Source organism: Euprymna scolopes, chromosome 32 (assembly GCF_053919585.1).
Source record: "Euprymna scolopes isolate OS-2025 chromosome 32, ASM5391958v1, whole genome shotgun sequence".
NCBI classification, from domain to species: domain Eukaryota; kingdom Metazoa; phylum Mollusca; class Cephalopoda; order Sepiida; family Sepiolidae; genus Euprymna; species Euprymna scolopes.
In genome coordinates, this window is record NC_136513.1 from 50,467,826 (window position 1) to 50,487,685 (window position 19,860).

The 19,860-nt window shown below is 37.8% G+C and overlaps 1 protein-coding gene across 14 annotated transcripts in view; it reads right to left on the reverse strand.

Moving 5' to 3' along the window:
* LOC145256347 (spectrin beta chain-like) overlaps positions 1 to 19,860 on the reverse strand; it is a 648,628-nt gene that overhangs the window by 269,782 nt on the left and 358,986 nt on the right. For all 14 annotated transcript variants that reach the window (XM_080115149.1, XM_080115145.1, XM_080115140.1 and 11 more), the window contains exon 3: positions 13,482 to 13,552. The gene's annotated coding sequence lies outside the window, so the exon portion shown is untranslated. The remainder of the gene's footprint in view (positions 1 to 13,481; positions 13,553 to 19,860) is intronic.

A 19,860-nucleotide genomic window follows, 5' to 3' on the forward strand; every position in this document is an offset into this window, starting at 1 on the left:
ATTATGCAGTCTCTTTCTCCATGAGTTCATTCTCTCCAATAAAACCTTGTAGAACTCAACAAAGTATCGTTAGGTTTTCTAATCAGAAATACTTGGATTAGGACCAGGCGCAGGGCAAACCTTCTTGGTGTTCATGGACTCGTAGATCTTCCCAGGTCATCCGTCTAGGAGAAGGAAAACTCTGAAGCTAAACCTAAGGGGAGGGAGGTCTCTCCAGTCTTGGATGACAATCTTCCTAGTGTTGGTGACTCAAACAAATTACCGGTCTGCAAACCTAAACTGCTTAAGGAGTAGATAGGCTCTGTCTATTGCCCGGCTTCCATACCCCTTCTTTGCCTATTAGCCAGGCATAGCGGTCGAATTACAGGGATTCGACAGAAACACTCAGTGGTTGATCTTGTTTCCTGACTAGGGCAATGAACGCCATTTTCCCCACTCCTGAGACATTCCATCCCTTAAACTGGGCACTTGGGAGTACTTGAATGCCGTAATGCCAGTGCAAGTAGATTGGGTTGACCATTGTCTGATGGGTTGAGGGTACCGGATTGACAGTTCCTGGCTGCTGTTACTCACTGGTAGTACAGTAGCCCTAACTCTTTGGTAGCACTTAGAGTGGCTGCTCCATCAATAGTTGTATAATATTGGGATATTTGTAGTGCCATGTTGCGCATGGAAAGGGGCCCTGCACTCATCCCCGATGGGCTTTCCTGAGGCCACAATCCTAGTAGATGGAAGGTCAACTGATGGTCTACTTGTGTTGCATGTCTAGTATTCTGTATAACTACTTGTTCAGCACCCCTTACCTAAACTGAAACTCTAAAAAAAAAAAAAAAATGACAGTACAATCAAAAGTCAAGCTTAAACCAGACCATAACTCAAACAAAACCAACCTGCCTCCTCTCTTGAGGCTTGCATTTACGAACATCCGTGGGCTTAGAACTAATTTAAATGATGTTGAAGCATTTCTGCTGACAAACACCCCAGATATCTTAACACTAAGTGAGACTAACCTACACTCCTCCAGGTCTAATAGGTCCTGAACTATCCATTTAACTCAAACCTCTGTCCCATTACTGAAACGTGGCATCCTTGTGCCTGTTTCACAAGTATTTCAATGGCAAGTGCTCTGACGAACTAAAAGCACTAGTACCCCTTGAAGACAAAATTCTCTCGACAAACCCAAGCAGCAAAATCCCACCCCTACACTATAGAAATCCCTAGATGTTGTAAAGCCTTCTACTCGAATGGCTTTTTCCCTTGGACTGCTGTACTTTGGAATCCCCCCCAAACACCTGCTTTCCTGACTGTACTGACATGCAGAAGTTCAAGTGTAATGTGAACAGACATCTTGCTGCTCAACTCCATAAATGATATCCTTGCAAATCTGGTCCCAAATAGTAGGCCTTTGTGACTAAGTGGCCCTATACCTTGCTTGGGGCGAAATGACAATTAAAAAAAGTGAGCTTCATCTCATGCTCTGCTGAAAGTACCAAGGCATTGTAAAGTCGTAACTGCAGACATGTTTTTCCTGCTCACTATCATTTCTTTTATCTTTTCTAAATACCAAAATTGATATTTATTTGCGGGCTGTTACCCTTATCTTCATATTGTTTCACCACGTTTCGACTAACTCATACTCTGGCCTTCTTCAAGTGATTAATTGTGATGGGATAAGAATGCTGAGTCTCATAACTGTATCCTCAGTAATTACTTCGGAGATCGTGGCACAGTGGATAGAGGCATTGAGACTCTGTGGTTCCAAGTGAGCATTATCTGAAGATAACGGTTTCAATTCTACCCAAAGGAGACCATAGATTTAGTTGGCCAAAACGTGGTGAGATAACAACAACTATGGAAGGCAGTAATTACTGGGGATACAGTTACAAGACTCTGCATTCCTATCCTGTCGCGGCTAATCACCTGAAGAAGGCCAGAGGATGAGTTGGCCGAAACGTGCTGAAACAGCAACAACTATGAAGATTAGGATAATGGTCCGCAAATAAATACATACACAAATTACTCATCTCAAAGGATTCCAATAAAAAATAATATATAAAACCGAAATTGATATTCCATATTCTTCTGCTAATGTCGGATGAAATTCTTGAATCACAAATGCAAGAAATATAAATCATTTCAAACGTTTAGCATCTATTAAATGAGAGTTTTAAATAATCTATTCTATGAAGGACAGTTGTGTTTTAGGGTTTTTTTTTCAATTTTCTTATCATTTTGCTGAAGCTGAGATGGTGCATCCTACTGGATGCCGAACATTTACCCGCTATCTCATACATTCCAATCCAGAGATCTTTTTAAAATTCTAACCATCTCTTAAAGTGCAATCGTTTGAATATTTTCACTTGGTTCACCGAGTATATTTGCCAGGTAATTTTTTAAATATACTTTATGCATCTGGGAGTGTTCTTAGTAGTGATGGGACGATTCTAAACTTTTTTCCCCGATTCCGATACAATTACCGATTCTGTTCTAAATCCCTGATTCCGATGCAAGTGCCGATTCCGATTCTGATCCTTTTAAAGTTTCTTACCATTTAATTAAAGATTCGACGCTTTTTAAAAATGTTCAAATGACTGTAACCCCACCCCTGCCGCCCTCGTGTAATGTCTGCATATATTTAGAAAAGTGTAAATATACACTTGGGAGGGGGCGGATAATCAAAGAGTAGATCTTTCTGAATATTTTTCTCAACTGTTTTCCTTGTAATTAATTGAAAACTGTGAGACAAGATTTGTTTTCCTTTAAAAACAAATTTCATTTGCATGTGTTTGTCATTAATGCCATTTGAAATTGTCATAAACGATTGGGGGAAAAATCAACGATTGGTATGCATAACAGGGAAATAGTTTATGAAGAGAATAGTTAATAAAGCCAATTCCATGTCATGAATGAGCGTCGGCATAATAATGTTACGGTTAAGAAAACCATTCTTAACATTGTGCCGGGTATTTGTTAACTATTCGCTTTTGAACCCTGTCCAGGAGCGAGAGACTAGTAGCAGATGCACCAGCACAAATGTGACAGCAGTACTCCATACGTGGGCGAATGATGGCTTTGTAGAGATACAGGATACTTTCATGCGTAATTGTTTGAATAGCTTTTGTACTTGGTCCACCGGATATATTTGCCAGGTAATTTTTTAAATTCTTTTTCATAAGTCTAATTGTTCTTATAATAACTGAGATGATAGAAATCCTCCTAAGATTCCAATTTCTTTTCATGTCAAACATAAAACCTTGGTATTTCGTTATCTTTCCTCTTTCAGTTCTGTTTAACCGAGCATAATTGTGGACACTGACTTCTACTAAGGTTGCTTCTTTCTCCTTCTTGTTCCATATCACTATGTCAGGTTTTATGGTTCTATTTTCTAGGTAAATAACTGTAGGAATTGCATAGTTGTTGTGGTGGCGCACATTCATTTGCATATGTGGATAGTAATTACACATAAATAGGAAGACTCAGTTAGTCTGAGTGTGTGTTCACCAGAAGCCACCGAAGGCCACCGAGAGCAGATATGTTTCTCCAGCAAAGACTCTCTTATTTGACACCATTATGTAAATATCCTGTAAATATACCTTTTCCTAATACACTTCTTATTTGATCTACCTTTGTTTGTTGAGTCGTCATTTGTATTGCTTTCTACGTTACTTGTTTCAACCTGCAAACTTAACAGTGACGACGAGGATGAACGTCAAATATAACAGTTTGACGAAGAAATGGAAAGAACTCACTAAAAAAAGTACAACGCAACGGTTGACCTTTCTAAGGAATACAAGTTTTGACGAACGAAATAGTCGTAAAAACGGATTTTACGTTAAAGAGAAGTTCGACTCAAGTGGAAAAAATGAATAATTCAGCGAACATTGGAAAACTGTAAAATATTTTCCTCGCAAAGTACAACACTAAAAGAAAGAAACGGTTGTTTCCCAAATTCCAAGAACAAAAACTACATTCAGGTAAAAAAAAAAAGTAACCTCGATTCATAGTATTTTATTTACTAAAATAATAGTCGGAAAAAAGGAGACAAACCAAAACCTTTAATTGCAGTCTCAAAGAGAAAAAAAAAAACTCGAACGTGGCAAAAAAAAAAAGCGACGATTTACGCTGTTTCCCGTGGAATCCATCTTAAAAAAAAAATTTAAAAAAATAACAAACTGTAAAAGTGAATTTTTTCGTATTACTAAATTACAAGGAAGTAACATACGAAGAAAAAAAAAGTTCACCAGTGGATTTCCTAAATTGCTGTAAATACCAACTAAAGACTTTTTGGTAAACCAAATTTTTCTCCTTGGTATTTAAAAAAAAAAAAAAATACCACAACTAAAATCAAGGAAAGATTTTTTTTTAACTAAAGTTGTCACTGGATAACGGGTATAAGACAGTAAAACGTCATGCAAAAAAAAAAAAAAATTAAATGTAGTCCATACATTTTATTTTTTTCAATTGTGACTCGAGTTGAAAACTTTTTTTTTCTATGGAAAGAGTTGTACGTAAGTTCGGCTGTTATTTATTAGGAAATGCCTAAAACGGAAAAGTAAATCGTATTTTGTGGTTTCAGCAAAAGCCTCAGTTCTTATGCTGTGGTTGGATGAGCTTGACTCGCTAGCGAAGTGAGAAAATATTATTCGAGCAGCGATATAACTATTGAAAACAGGAACTATGAACAATTTTTTTTTGTAACACAAGCCATTTTATATGGTACGGATATTGTGTTGCATGTGAAATTGTACAATTTTTCTTCGTAACCGCATTACTGCAACTGAAGGATACAAAAAAAAAATGGTAGATTTATCTAGAATGTTAATGCAATTTTTGCAGATGCAACAAAAGGCGCAATCCGAGCTAGATGCACGCAGAGAGGAGAAATTATTGAAATGGCAAATGGAACAAGAAGAAAGGCAGAAGAAATTACAATTTGAACAAGAAGAAAGGCAGAAGAAATTACAATTTGAATATGAAGAAAGGCAAAATGAACGTTTTGCTAAAACACTGGAACTATTAAAGACTAATCGAGAAAATGTCGACAGTACTAATTTCTCGCATACAACTATATTTAATAGCATGGACACATTTAATTATGTGCCGGAGGAAGAAAAGACTTTTGAAGCATACTATACAAGATACGAGGATGTCTTTCAACTGGACTGCAAAAGTTGGCCAAATAGCCAGAAAGTGAGCCTTTTACTCAGGAAGTTGGGTGTAAGAGAACACAGCAAGTTCGTAGATTATATACTACCTAAAAAAAACTACGGAATTAGATTTCATGGAAGCTGTAAAATTACGAAAAGAATTATTTAATCCAAATATATCTCTTTTTCATAAGAGATGGTTGTGTATGAATCTAAGGAAGATGGACAACCAAGATTATTTGACATACGCATCAGTTGTCAATAAAAACTGTGATAATTTTAAGCTAGCAGAACTAACAGTAGAAGATTTCAAATACCTAATCTTCGCACAAGGGTTAGTCTCCACGAACAAAGCAGAAATACGCAGACGAGTGTTGTCTAAGCTGGAATCTGAGCAAGATTTAACACTTCAGAAATTAGCAGAGGATTGTGAAAGGGCCATTACACTAAAAATGGATTAAAAAAAGATAGAAGAATCCAGAGTGGCATATGTAAGAAAGGTTAGAAAACCATACACACTGTGAGATTAACCGTAGCCCTCAGCGCAAGAGGGTCCGTGTGTGCCTGGCGTGTGGGGTGGTGGCTGATCCTGTGGTCGGGGCAGCGGACGAAAGAGTTTCAAGATGGCGCCTGCCTGCTTTTATTAGAGACGGAATCTCGCAGGATCGCGCGAGATCTCGCGGGGATGCAAATTAGCTAGGCCATCTTGAGGAATAAAAATCGGTCCATTGGAGGTGCGAGGCAGTCGGGTTCTGACGTTCGTGGCGATCAGTACAGTGACCGTTGGGTTCCGTTTCTATTCGTGCAGTCAGCTGAGCTTTGTTAGTTACCTTCGCGCCGTGGCTGTCATTGTTTGTTGGTTCGCTGTGTGTTGCCATGGTTCTTCAGTGAAACGCTTCGTCGCCCACGACGAGACTCCCCGTCTCCTACACAAGATACTCATACAAGCTATTTCGGCCTCCCCACTCCGAACTTGGTTTTCTTTTCTTCAATGGCGGATAGGTTCGATCTAAAGTTGATACCGGAATTCGACGGATCCGACGATGAGCGATGGATCCAACCCGTGCCCCACGAACCTGGTGACTCAACTGCGAGCAGTGGAAGAAGCGAGTCATCCGACGATAAGCGATGGATTCAACCTGTGCCCCACGAACCTGATGACTCAACTGCGAGCTCTAATACTGATGCGGATGCTTCCGATGACACTTCTGAGAGCTCCGATGAGGAAGTCCCGGCAATACCCCTCCGCAGGAGTGCTCGAATCAAACGGCCACGTCCGCTGTGTCACGTATGTGATCTAGAGACCAGGGGGGAGTGTGAGACTAACCGTAGCCCTCGGCGCAAGAGGGTCCGTGTGTGCCTGGCGTGTGGGGTGGTGGCTGATCCTGTGGTCGGGGCAGCGGACGAAAGAGTTTCAAGATGGCGCCTGCCTGCTTTTATTAGAGACGGAATCTCGCAGGATCGCGCGAGATCTCGCGAGGATGCAAATTAGCTAGGCCATCTTGAGGAATACAAATCGGTACATTGGAGGTGCGAGGCAGTCGGGTTCTGACGTTCGTGGCGATCAGTACAGTGACCGTTGGGTTCCGTTTCTATTCGTGCAGTCAGCTGAGCTTTGTTAGTTACCTTCGCGCCGTGGCTGTCATTGTTTGTTGGTTCGCTGTGTGTTGCCGTGGTTCTTCAGTGAAACGCTTCGTCGCCCACGACGAGACTCCCCGTCTCCTACACAAGATACTCATACACACACCAACCAAGAACTATACAAATAAAAGCAGTCAAAACGGAACGAGATATTCCAAATATAATAATTATAATTATAGTAAAGAATATAACAAGTCTCTTCCTAGATATAACTGTAAGAGATGCGCAGAAAGACATTGGGAATCGGATTGCCCTTATAAGAAGAAAAAATGCTACATTCGCAAGAAAGTCGGACACAAAAGCAATTGTTGCAGATATAAAGATTTCACCAGAAAGAGAGTACAGCAAACAAAATCAAATGAAAAATTAGACAAAAATCGGCGAAAATACATAAAAGCGGAAATATTTAAAACGCCAATAAATTTACAACTGGATTCAGGATCCGATATTTCTATAATAAACTTGAATACATGGAAAAAGTTGGGTAAACCAACCATGATGAAAACAAGTAAATCAGCTCGGACGGTAACTGGTGGTGAGATAAAATTTGAAGGAGAAGTTATCCTTCCGATAAAATTGAAAGGGATTACGAAGAAATTAAAAATGTTCATATTGAAAAATAGCGAAAACCTGTCTGGAATAGATTTAACTGAGAAATTTGGACTCTGGGATAAGCCAATTAATACATTCTGTAAAAAAATAGAATGTACTACTCCAACAACAGAAAATATAAAAGAGAATTTAAAAAAATTATTCCCTGATGTATTTATGACGAAATTAGGTCGTTGCAATAAATTTAAGGCCTCGTTTGAACTTAAAGAAAACACCAGCCCAATTTTTAGAAAAAAGCGAAACGTTCCGTTCGCTGGGTTGGAAAAGATTAATAAAGAATTTGACAGATTGGAACAGACAGGAATACTATCAAAAATAGAACATAGCGACTGGCCAGCCCCCACCGTATATGTAAAGAAAAAGAAGGTGAAATCAGTGTTCGATAAACTATTGCCAAGTGTCCGAAACACTACACACATGATAAGAAAGAAATATAACTCAGGAGATCGAGTATATTTCAAGTGCTACAGGAATGACACTTCTTACTGGGAATGTGGAGTAGTGGATAAACGCATTGGTGATTGTACATACATGATTAAAGGTCCACAAAATATACATAAAAGGCACCTGAACCAAATAAAAAACGCCACATTCAAGATGGTGATTATACAATAGCAGTCGAAGAGGAGGAAACCATGGACATCATATACGAATCCTTTAATTTGGAACCGCCTCAATATACACCTGAACCCCGAAGATAAGGTAGAAAAAGAAAGCTTAATGAACCATTAATGTTAAATCCCAAGAGAAAAAGATATTGAAATCTGTGCGACTTCAAATCTTGAGAGGAGGGATTTGTGGTGGCACACATTCATTTGCATATGTGGATAGTAATTTCTGGAAAACCGCCTCTGTGGTACCAGTCTTCAAGAATTCTGGTGAAAGAACTGACCCACTAAATTATCGCCCCATTAGCCTCCTCCCGCTTTTCGCCAAAATATTTGAGTCCTTAGTTAATCAAGCCCTAGTCCAGCACCTAACAGCTGCTAAACTCCTGACTGACAAACAATATGGATTCAGGCAAGCCCGTTCAACAGCAGATATCTTAACTGTAGTTTCTGAACGTATATACCGTTCATTGGATAAAACAGGGGAGGGTAGAGCGGTGGCCCTCGATATATCTAAGGCTTTTGACAGGGTATGGCACGATGGTCTTCTAAGGAAAATTAGATCATATGGATACACTGGAAGAATTCATAATGTAATTAAATCCTTCTTAAGTAATAGAAAAATAAAAGTTGTACTCGACGGTCGTACATCCAAACAATATGACATAAATGTGGGAGTACCTCAGGGGTCTATCCTTGGACCTCTATTATTCCTGATATTCATAAACGACCTCCCTGATAAAATTGTTTCGGAGATGGGTATATTTGCCGATGACACCACTCTCTATAACAGATATGAGGGGAAAACAAATGAACACATATCCAAGGAAATGGCAGAAACACTAGAGGATGACCTCCAATCCGTAGTGGAATGGGGACAAAAATGGTTGGTCACATTCAATGCTGCTAAGACTAAGCTTGTTTCCTTCAATAACTACAAGAAACCTTCTCTACCACCAATAGCAATGGCCAAGAACACATTACCTGAAAGTACTTCTTTTAAACTCCTTGGCCTAACGTTTACAGGGAATATGAACTGGAATAGATACATTGAGAGCATTGCCAAGGCTGCTGCAAGGAAGGTTGGCTCCCTCTACCGTGTTAGAAAACTACTTATGCCTGACAGTATCCTATACCTCTATAAGGCAACCATTCGCCCATGTATGGAGTACTGTTGTCACATCTGGTCTGGAGCATCTGCTGCTTGTCTCTCGCTCCTGGACAGGGTTCAAAAGAGAGTCGCCAACCTGATAGGTCCTGAACTGACATCTAGGCTTCAGCCTCTGTCCCATCGACGAGATGTTGCATCCCTCTGCCTGTTCTACAAATACTTTAATGGTGAATGCTCTGACGAACTGAAAACACTTGTACCTCCCCGACGTAACTACCCCCGACAAACCCGACAAGCTACTAAGTCTCATCCCTTTACAGTAGAGATCCCTAGGTGCAAGAAAGCCTTTTACTCCAATAGTTTCTTCCCCAGAACTGCGGTCTTTGGAACTCCCTTCCGGGATTCTGCTTTCCTAACTGCAATGATATGCAGAAGTTTAAGTGTAATGTTAACAAACATCTTTCTACTCATCTCCCTTCATAATGACCCCGCTAATTAAGTCCCTGACAGTAGCCCTCTGCTTCAAAGTGGCACTGTGCATTGTTTGGGGTGAAAATTGAATAAAAAAAAAAAAAAAAAGTAATTACACATAAATAGGAAGACTCAGTTAGTCTGAGTGTGTGTTCACCAGAAGCCACCGAAGGCCACCGAGAGCAGATATGTTTCTCCAGCAAAGACTCTCTTATTTGACACCATTATGTAAATATCCTGTAAATATACCTTTTCCTGATACACTTTTTATTTGATCTACCTTTGTTTATTGAGTCGTCATTTGTATTGCTTTCTACGTGTGTATTATAACTTATTCCCAACTGTTCTTTCTGGTATATGTTCCAAGGACTTGCTGCTACATTCGATATTCCACTTTTTATAGATTGTCCAGTGGAGATATTTATACACTCCATTGTGTTGCATTATGTAGTGCCCTCTCCTCTCAGCAGAACCTTACAGCTAGATATCAAGTGGTTCACGTTCTACTTTTAAGTGGCAAAACCTGCGCTTGTTGTCATTGATGAGACCATTTTCCACAGTCATGAAAGATCTTATATTTATTAAAAGGATTTTCCCCCTTCTTTGGAAGCATTGTTTAAATTTGAATTGAAATCTGTAATTGTATCTTTTGCACTTAGTTCACCGGATATATTTGCTAGGTAATTTTTGAAATTCTTTTTTTATGAGTCCGATTGCTCCGATAATTACTAGAATGATAAGATATCTTCCAGTTTCTTTTCATGTCAAACATAAGACATATTGGTATTTCATTATCATTTCCTTCTCACCTCTGTTTAATTCAGCATCATTGGAAACACAAAGTTCTTATGAATACTAAGTTCGCTTCTTACTTCTTGTTCCATATCACTATGTCAGGTTTTATGGCTCCATTTTCTAAGTAAATAACTGTACAAATTGCATAGTCATAATGGATGGTGTATGACTTATTCCCAACTGTTCTTTCCGGTAAACATGTTCCCAGGACTTCAACATTTTACAAATCGTTAAGTGGAGATATTTACACAATCTGTTGTGTCGCATTGTGTAGTAGCCATACAGTAGTTGCCTATGCCTATGTTTGTATGACCAGCTAAAAGTTTAAAACTATTAACCAAAGACCCATAAAGTTTATTATTATACTATTTATTATATTTTATTCCTATTTATTTTTTATTCGACGTTGTCCTGGATGCAGAATACTTAAGATTGGTGGGGAGGAGGAAAACGGAGAAGGAAGAAAGAAGATGGATTGAGAGAGTTAGAGCGATCGGAGTCGTAATATAAGGATGTCACACACTTTTAGACCTCTTCTGTTTTGTTGTTTAATGCCCCCTCCCCCTGCCAACGCCGGTTGAGGCTACTAGTTTATTTATGAATATAAAAAAGGATTTAATTATAAAAAAAGCAAGTACATTGTATGATAGGTGGTTATCAAATTTTGATAAATTGGGTTAATTAAGGAGAGTTTAGAACTAAACACTCCTGTGCTAAATAAAGTTTCCTCAACAGGCAGTTACAGTTTCTTTATTTGCTTTATAAAATTAAAACAAAAACAACAACAACAACAACAAAAAATAAAACAAAACAACAACAACAAAAATAAAACAAAGCAAAAAAATAAAAACCACAAAAAATAAAACAAAACAACAACAACAAAAAATAAAACAAAGCAAAAAAATAAAAACAACAACAACAAAAAATAAAACAAAACAGCAACAACAAAAATAAAACAAAGCAAAAAAATAAAAACAACAACAATAAAAAATAAAACAACTTATAGCACTCCTTGACAAAGTATAAAATCGACTTTTCAATCTGCTATTATCTTTGATGTATTTTCACAACGTTTGACACCTGGAATCTTTTTTTTCTTTAATTGCCTTTTCACCCCAACCACTTTGCCACTTTGATGTAGAGGGCTACTATTTGCAGGGGGTACTATGTAGGGAGTTGAGCCGCAAGATGTCTGTTTATATTACTTCTGCATGTCAGTACAGTCAGAGAAGCAGGAACCCGGAAGGGAATTCCAAAGTTTAACAGTCTTGAGGAAGAAACTATTAGAGTAGAAGGCTTTCTGGAATCTGGGAATTTTTTCTGTGTAAGGGTGGGATTTTGCTGCTTTTCGAGGTATTTATGCCGAGGAGGTACAAGGGCTTGTAGTTTGTGGGAGTACCTAGGAATAAAATACTTGTAAAACAGGCAGAGTGGTGCAACATTTCATCAATGGGGCAGTGGTTGAAGCCTAACTGACAGTGCGGACCTATTAGGTTGGTGATTTTCTTTTGAACCCTGTTTAAGAGCGAAAGACTTGTAGCAGATGCACCAGCCCAAATGTGGCAACAATACTCCATACATGGGCGAATGATGATCTTGTAGAGGTACAGAATACTCTCAGGTGTAAGTAACTTTCTAGCATGGTAGAGAGAGCCCACCTTCTTTGCAGCAACCTTGGCAATGCCCTCAATGTATCTGTTCCCACTCATGTTTCTTGTGAACGTTAATCCGAGGAGTTTGAATGAAATACTTTCAGATAATGTATCATTAGCCGTGACTATTAGTGGTTGAAAAAGTTTCTTGTAGTTATTATAGGAAAGAAGTTTAGTCTTGGCAGCATTAAATATAACCATCCATTTTTGTGCCCATTCCACTACAGACTGAAGGTCTTACACTAGGGTTTCTGCCATTACCTTGGACACATATCTATGAACTCTTTAATCCGCATGGTAGTGGGTATTGGCTTGGCTGATCACAAATGGATCGAAAGACAGAAACCGCCTAGGTTTTTTTTTTTTTGCAGGAAGAGGATACTTTTGCTGATCTTGCACCGACTGTGAGCATGGTCTTGCCAGCAGAGAGCTGTATCCTTGCCTTCTTTGGAGGTGGTGAGTCCAAGTTCTTACACTGCATTGACTGGACTTTGGTCTCTCGATCATAGTGATTGACCGAGGTTTCATCCTGTGTAATCAATCTTTGGAAAACTGACATATCTTCTTGGCACATCTCCAAATTTATCCTCAATCAATCAACACATTCTCACTTCTGGAATATGTCAGCAACTCGGGAATCTATCTAGCAGACATCTTATGCATATACAAATGGTCATGAATGGCAGTTTCTCCAGACCTTGTACTTATCTTGACCTCTTGGGCTATTTGGCGAATAGCTAAGCATCGATCTTCCAAAGCGGTAGTCTCAATTTGACTGATAGACACCTCATCAATCGACCAGGTCTGGTAGCTGTTTTCACAGATTTCAGGCCATGTTTGAATTCGTGATGCAAGTGTTTTACAATGTCCTATGACGGGGCATTATTACCATAGGTTTCTTTTATTTCATCAAAAGTCTCCTGTGGTGTGTTTCCTTTCAAATACAAAAACTGTATGACACTCAGCAGGCTACATTTTACACCTGCCCCTGTTCAAACATGAGTGAATCAAAAATAATAATTAGTTCAGAGCCGTCATTTGTCATATGATGCATAGAGATATAAATCATTGCATATGCAAAATTTCAGCTAGGTCAGACAACCGGAAGTGTACCAGGGGCACTACTTATTGAACACCCATCGTATATGTAATCTGATTCAACTACTAAGATTCTCATGCGTTCAATTCTGACTGTTTCCAAAAGCTCTGCTTCCACAATCTTGAATCAAACATGAAAATGTTTTAACGTTTGTTACAATTCGTTTCCTTACGTGTCTTTTGTTTTCTTAATCCTATTTAAGATAATCTCATCTAACCTCATCTAATCCTGATCAATCGTATACCAGATCGAATTTACTGATTTAATTGAAAAATGAAACTTTTTAAAACACAACATAAAGTTCTCCCTACAAAATATCTTCTCTAACAATTAAAAGATACGTACGCTGATACTGTAGGGCTCACTGGTCCTCAAGAGTTTGAAAGGTTTCGGCCTTAATATAATTTTCCAGCTTCCTGCAAGAAATAAAAACGAAAAAAATTATTGCTGACTCGAAAAAAAAAAAAATAATATTTATTTATTTTCATTTTAATATTTTATTTTTACAAATTATTTTTATAATCCATAATTTTCAACAAATATTTTTTCATATAATTTGGATTATTCGAATTAATGTTCTGATCTTGAGTACTGTTTTCACAACGTTACGGTCGATCTAACCTCCGACCTTCTTCAAGTGTATATTGTTAAATTTGTGAATCTTTCTTTCGAATCCAGAAATCTGCACGGAATTTTGAACGGAATCTTTTATTAATCAATAGGAATAGCATGCTCTCGTTCTGCCAGCCATGATTGGGTAGAAGTCCTAAGCAATTCGTAATTATATTTTTGGTGCTAATCCAGAGAGTGATCTGCACTATTTTTGAAATCGTATTTCCGCGTTTAATTAAAGTTTTATGATATGTTTTTTATTCAATTGTAAGGTTAAAGTACAGAATAGGTACAAAACACCCTCCCCTTCTCATGTTAAGAATGGCTTTTTAAATAATAACGTTATTATTTCAGCATGGATCACTCTCTACATAAGTACTGTATTTTTTATAGAAGTCATAAGCAATTTACGATTGTATTTTTGTTACCTGCACCGAGGATTGAACTTCAACCTCGAGAAGGGTGTAACTTACAGATGAGTTTTACCATAAAATAAATCTATCTGGTCAGGCTTCTTGCCCGGATTAATATGATTCTCTCTCTCTCTCTTTCTCTCTCTCTCTCTCCAAGTTTCCCTGTCTTCCATCAGCTGCCTCAGATGATCCGGATCACAGTTTGTGTCCTGTGCAATTTGCTGGATGTACATGGATCTAGATTGTCCTATGCTTAAGCGCCCATGCGGGGGAGTCGAACAGCAATACATTTCTCACTAGCTCTTGCTTGTTCCTATGGCAGTGACTGGCAAATCATGGATGTCGCTACCTGATGGTAGTAGATGTGGCAGGTAGGTTGCCATAAAGTTGCTGCTTTATGGGATTATCTTGCCAAGATATATTTACCACTGTTCATAGCATACGGATGTATGTACTCTCTATTTTTCTTTCTAATTTTTTGGTGAGGTCCAGGTCACCAAAGATACTTGGCAAATTTAACTTGTATATATAAGTATTACTATTCTCTATTATTCTGATATAGAAGTAAAAACCCTTATAATACTGCTATCTTATTTACATACGTGTTTGTGGCATGCAAATCCATAGACATTAGATAACCATGCTAAAAAAAAAGAAAGACACTCTTTCTTTAAATGTTCAGACTTATTAAGACATATCAGGAAATGGCTGAATCAACTCCTTTCAGCTATAATCGAAGTGTAGTATCTGTTCTGATGCTACACTTGATGTTTTCTGCCCACACTTGATGACTGAAGGAGAAATTCTTCTAGACTGAGAAATTTTTTTTTTTTGTTCCTTTTTGGAGAGTGGTATTTTTCTCACATTAAAATCTTCTGTTAAACTTTGCCCTCATGATGCGGCAAGTAAATAGGAACATACAGATAGTCTTCAAGTCCAATGTAAACAAGTTCTTGTTGAGTTGTCTCCATAAATATTTCAGACTCTACTCTATCTACACCATTAACGATTACTACAATACCACCTTACATTCATTAACCCTTATCCTTGAGTGACCTTCGGGCCTTGATAAATGGTGACTCCTTTGTGAATAAAAAAATGCAGTAAGAAAGGGCAGGAAAAATACATAGATAAAAAATAAATTCCATTTTCTGTCGTCTGGGTTAATTGTATCGCATCGATGAGTTACGTTCTGCTAGCAACCAATCAGACACTGGAATCACTCCATAAAAACATTAGATCTTTTAGAATTTCTACCCATAATTTTTGGTGTCCACACAAGAAAAATATTTGCTCTTTGTCTGCAAATTTAAAAGTTTAAGACTTCTACACATTAGTTACCCATCGAAAATTCTTTTTCACATCCAGGACCTATACAGATTAGCTACTCATCGAAAACTCTTCTGAAATTAAACATGGCTTTTAATTCAACTAAAAAACTTTTCCAAAATTACCAGATTCGGCACAAAATAATCTGAAAAGGTTTGATATGCCGTAAAACAAAACAACTATCATAAATAAATATTTCATGATATCAGGAACTTGAGTGTAAAACTTTTCCCCAAATTACTAGACTCCACATTTAAAAAGCCCCCCGCCCCCAAAACAAAACGTTGTTATGCCATAAAACAATCAAACCAAACCCCATGAATGTATATTTGAAGATATTAACAATTTGGGGCTTAAAACATTTTTTCCCCCCATTAAATAGCCAAAAAGGGTTAATATGTCTTAAAACAAAACAACCATTTTCTTAAAGAGGATCGATGAGGGGAGTTCCAAATGTAATGCCTCCTATTTTTATTCCGCCCGAATGGATCAGAGGGGATTGCAAATTGTATTGTTATGATGGCTAAACTTATGCATTCATGAGCTGAAAATCTCATCTCTCAGTTTCAGATATTGATGGTGTGAGACTTTAAAAAACGCAACCCCTGTTAACAACATAGATCAGAAGCAGAGATGTGTCATTGAATTTCTAGCAAAAGTGCACTAAGAATGGTGGTGAATATCTAGAAAAATAAATTCTGGAGCACAAAAGGTCGCTCGTTTTAATGGTACCACTTCCGTCATCATAGTTCTTCAACTTTTTGAATTACAAAAATAGGAGGCTTTAATTTTGGAACAACCCTTGTATGTGTATATTTTCTCACAAGAAAGAAGACTCAAAGATTATCACAAAGTATATTTCTACCATCTTGTTTTATCTCTGCTATTATATAAAAGAAGCTTTGTCTGTGTTTGTTTGTTTGTTTGTTTGTGTGTGTGTGTGTGTGTGTGTGTGTGTGTGTGTGTGTGTGTGTGTGTGTGTGTGTTCGTTCCCTTTGGACTCAAAAACAGCTGGGTTGATTTTTATAAAATTTCACACAATGTGCCTGGCAGTGTTCTTAGATGGGTTCTGTTTCGGAATGTCTCTGATAAGTATCGATAATGGATAATTGAAAGAATCTGATGAAAGAAGGAACAGGCGATTTTGACCAAAGCCTAACATCACAAGTGCATTTGAGAAGTTTTATTGCCACACAAGCAGAAAAGCTCGGCATATAAAATCAACAGTAGATTTTTTTTTATATAATGGGGGGGGGGCGTTCAGAATGAATGTTTCTTTTTAGAGCACAACTGAAGCATGATACTTCACTTTTGCATTTTAAACTTTAATTCAAGCCATTATACATAAAAAATAATTTTTATAAAATCAACAGTAGGTTCTCTACAGTGCAATGTAGACTACAATGTATTGTGAAGGAAGCATGTGAAGCTTCCGCCTAGTGTACTGCAGTGGGTTCTCGACTAGGGTAGGCAATCAATCGGTCTGATTGAAAAATGGTCGATTTCACCGATTTCGATGACAATAAAAATGTAAGAGTATGAAACATTCGTTGATCATCATTCAATCCCGGGCAACGTCGGATCTCCTTGCTAGTTAAAAATAAGTGTTGGAGAAGTAAGGTTTCTTCTTTTCTTCGAGGTGGAGAAGATAGTAAAACTAGAGCAGGCAGTGTTTATCTTAACGTTCTCTTTACCACCTGTTTGCAATTATTGGCTAGGTCATGTCAACACTGTTAGATTGATTGTCGAAGACGTATCCTCGATTGGTATTAACCCTTTTTCCCTACCAATGTTCCTAAAATTGAACATAATTTTGAAAGTAGTGTAGAATCAATTTTATTCCAAATTGTAATTTTTATCACATACTAGCATGCCGCCCAGCGTTGCCCGGTCGTAAAATATGCATAAACATTATATTTTAATTTATGCAGAAACCGAGACATGTACATGCGAGTATTATGTTTATTCTAAACAGTTCACTTCTTGTAAGTGAATAATACTCGAGCCGAGATTGAAACCAAAACCTACAGACAGTGAGTCAAGTACGATAACCATTAGGCCAGCTTGACACGTTCTTTGAAAAGTGTTTTCAAACCTACTTATTCTTAACATAAGGAATCTGTCATGTGAACATTTCATGCGTGCTCATTCGTGAAACAGTTGACAAACAGATAAAAATCCGATTACCCCATTTACCAATTTTTCAATTTTGACTCCTTCGCAGCCATTAATTTCTGGATAAAAACCGATTTAAAAGTCTTCCCCATGTCTGAATATGCTATATGTCAAATTTAAAGTCTGTAGATGAAAAATTTGTTGAGTATATAGGTTGAGAAGTGTCCTCACACACACACACACACACACACACACACACACACATTCTCACTTTTATAGATACATAGATTTGCACTAAACTTGATTTATTTCCAGAGTTCATATATATATTGCTTTTGCATAAACTGCGTAAATGAATATTCTGCGAGCTATGATAAACTTTAATAAAATCAAAATTAAATCGAAAAGTAATTTCTATGCTCGACACGATAAAGGTTCAAACTTTTAATTAATTTCACCGCTTTGCAATTAGTGACTAGGTCATGCTTAATACTACTAATGCAGAAGTATGGAAGGCGATAAGTGACAAATTTTATTAAAATTTGAAGAAAACTCTGAGATGGAACACATACATCAAATCTGTTGCTAGGGCTGCTGGAAAAATGGTGGGATCCTTCTACCATTCCAGTAAATATCTCACTGCTGATGCAATTCTCTACATGTATAAGAGCCAAGTACGTCAAGGATGGAGTACTGTTGCCACATCTCGGCAGGATAAGCTGCTAGAAGCAGCTTATCCTGCCCTGAGTTCAAAATAGACTTTGTAGCCTAGTAGGGAATGTTCTTTTTCCTTCATTGCAATCTCTTTCCCACAGAAGAGACATTGCAAGCCTGTTTCCGCTTTATCATTATTTCCATGGCAAGTGCTCGTCTGAGCTCCAATCTATGGTTCCCCCTGGCCAGATTTTCACGAAAAACACACTTCTAGCTGAAACCATTATCAATGATTTCCCCCACTCTTTATCTGTGCCTAAACCTAAACGTAGATTCCATGAACAAAGCTTCTTTCTTAGAACTACATGCTTGTGGAAATCTGTTTTGTTTTCCTGCTTTCCAACTGACTACAATATGGTTATCTTCAAGTCCAATGTAAACAAGTTCTTGATGAGCCATCCCCTTAAGTAATCCAATTTATCAAATTTCAACTACTATCAATGACTGACATGTTCTCTGACTACTGTACACTTATTAACCGTTGTCCTCGAGTGGCCCTCGGGCCTTGATAAGTGGTGACTCCTTTGTAAAAAAAAGATAGTTTGTGATTGATGCTTAAAAACACTATCCCTTTTCACCTTCCTACTTTCTCTTTCTTACAGATGACTCATTGCGAATCTATCTTTGTTCTATCATTACTTTTATGGCAAGTGCTCGACTGAGCTTCAATCTATAGTTCTTCATGTAAAACGTGTGCATCAAATACTTGTCTAGCTACAGCAACTGTCAACAATTTCCCTGGTTAACTATCTGTGCCTAAAACAAAACGAAAATTCTATGAGCAGTCTTTCCTAGAACTGTCTGTCTGTGGAACACAATATCATGGGATTGCTTCCCAGCTGACTATAACATGGACGTTTTCAAGTATAATGTAAATAAGTCCTTGTTGAACCGTCCTCTTAAATAATTGAGTATCACTTAAGTTACGCCATTACTGATCATCTTGTCTTCCCATCTACGTAACACTTAACTCTTTGATGGGAGTTGCCTTTGGATATTGATAAGCGGTGAGCCATAAGTCAAAAAAAAAAAAAAAAAAAGAAAATTTCAAATATTTATTCACGGAGTTTTTTTTTTTTCTTTTTTGTAGATGAAAATTGTTGTTTTTGTTTTTGACTTTGCAGAACATGATTGAGTTTTGCAAAGGGAAAGTGGAAAAAAACAATAGCATCGATATTTAATGCATTTTAGGCTACGAAGACATTATTCTCAGACAGCTTGATCTGGTAGCACCTTGGTGAACGTGTGTATGTGTGTGTATGTGTATGTGTGTGTGTGTGTGTGCGTAAATGTGTGTATGTTTGTGTGTATGTGTGTGTGTATGTGTGTGTGTGTGTGTGTATGTGTGTGTGTGTTTTTTTTTGTGTGTGTGTGTGTGTGTGTGTGTGTGTGTGTGTGTGTGTGTGTGTGTGTGTGTGTGTGTGTGTGTGTGTGTAAATGCCTACGATAAACAGTTGGGCACGACTGTTCCTCATCACAAACATTCAGATGGAAATTACCTTGTAAGTATTTTTTGGAAAAATGTAGCTGGCTCACTTAAT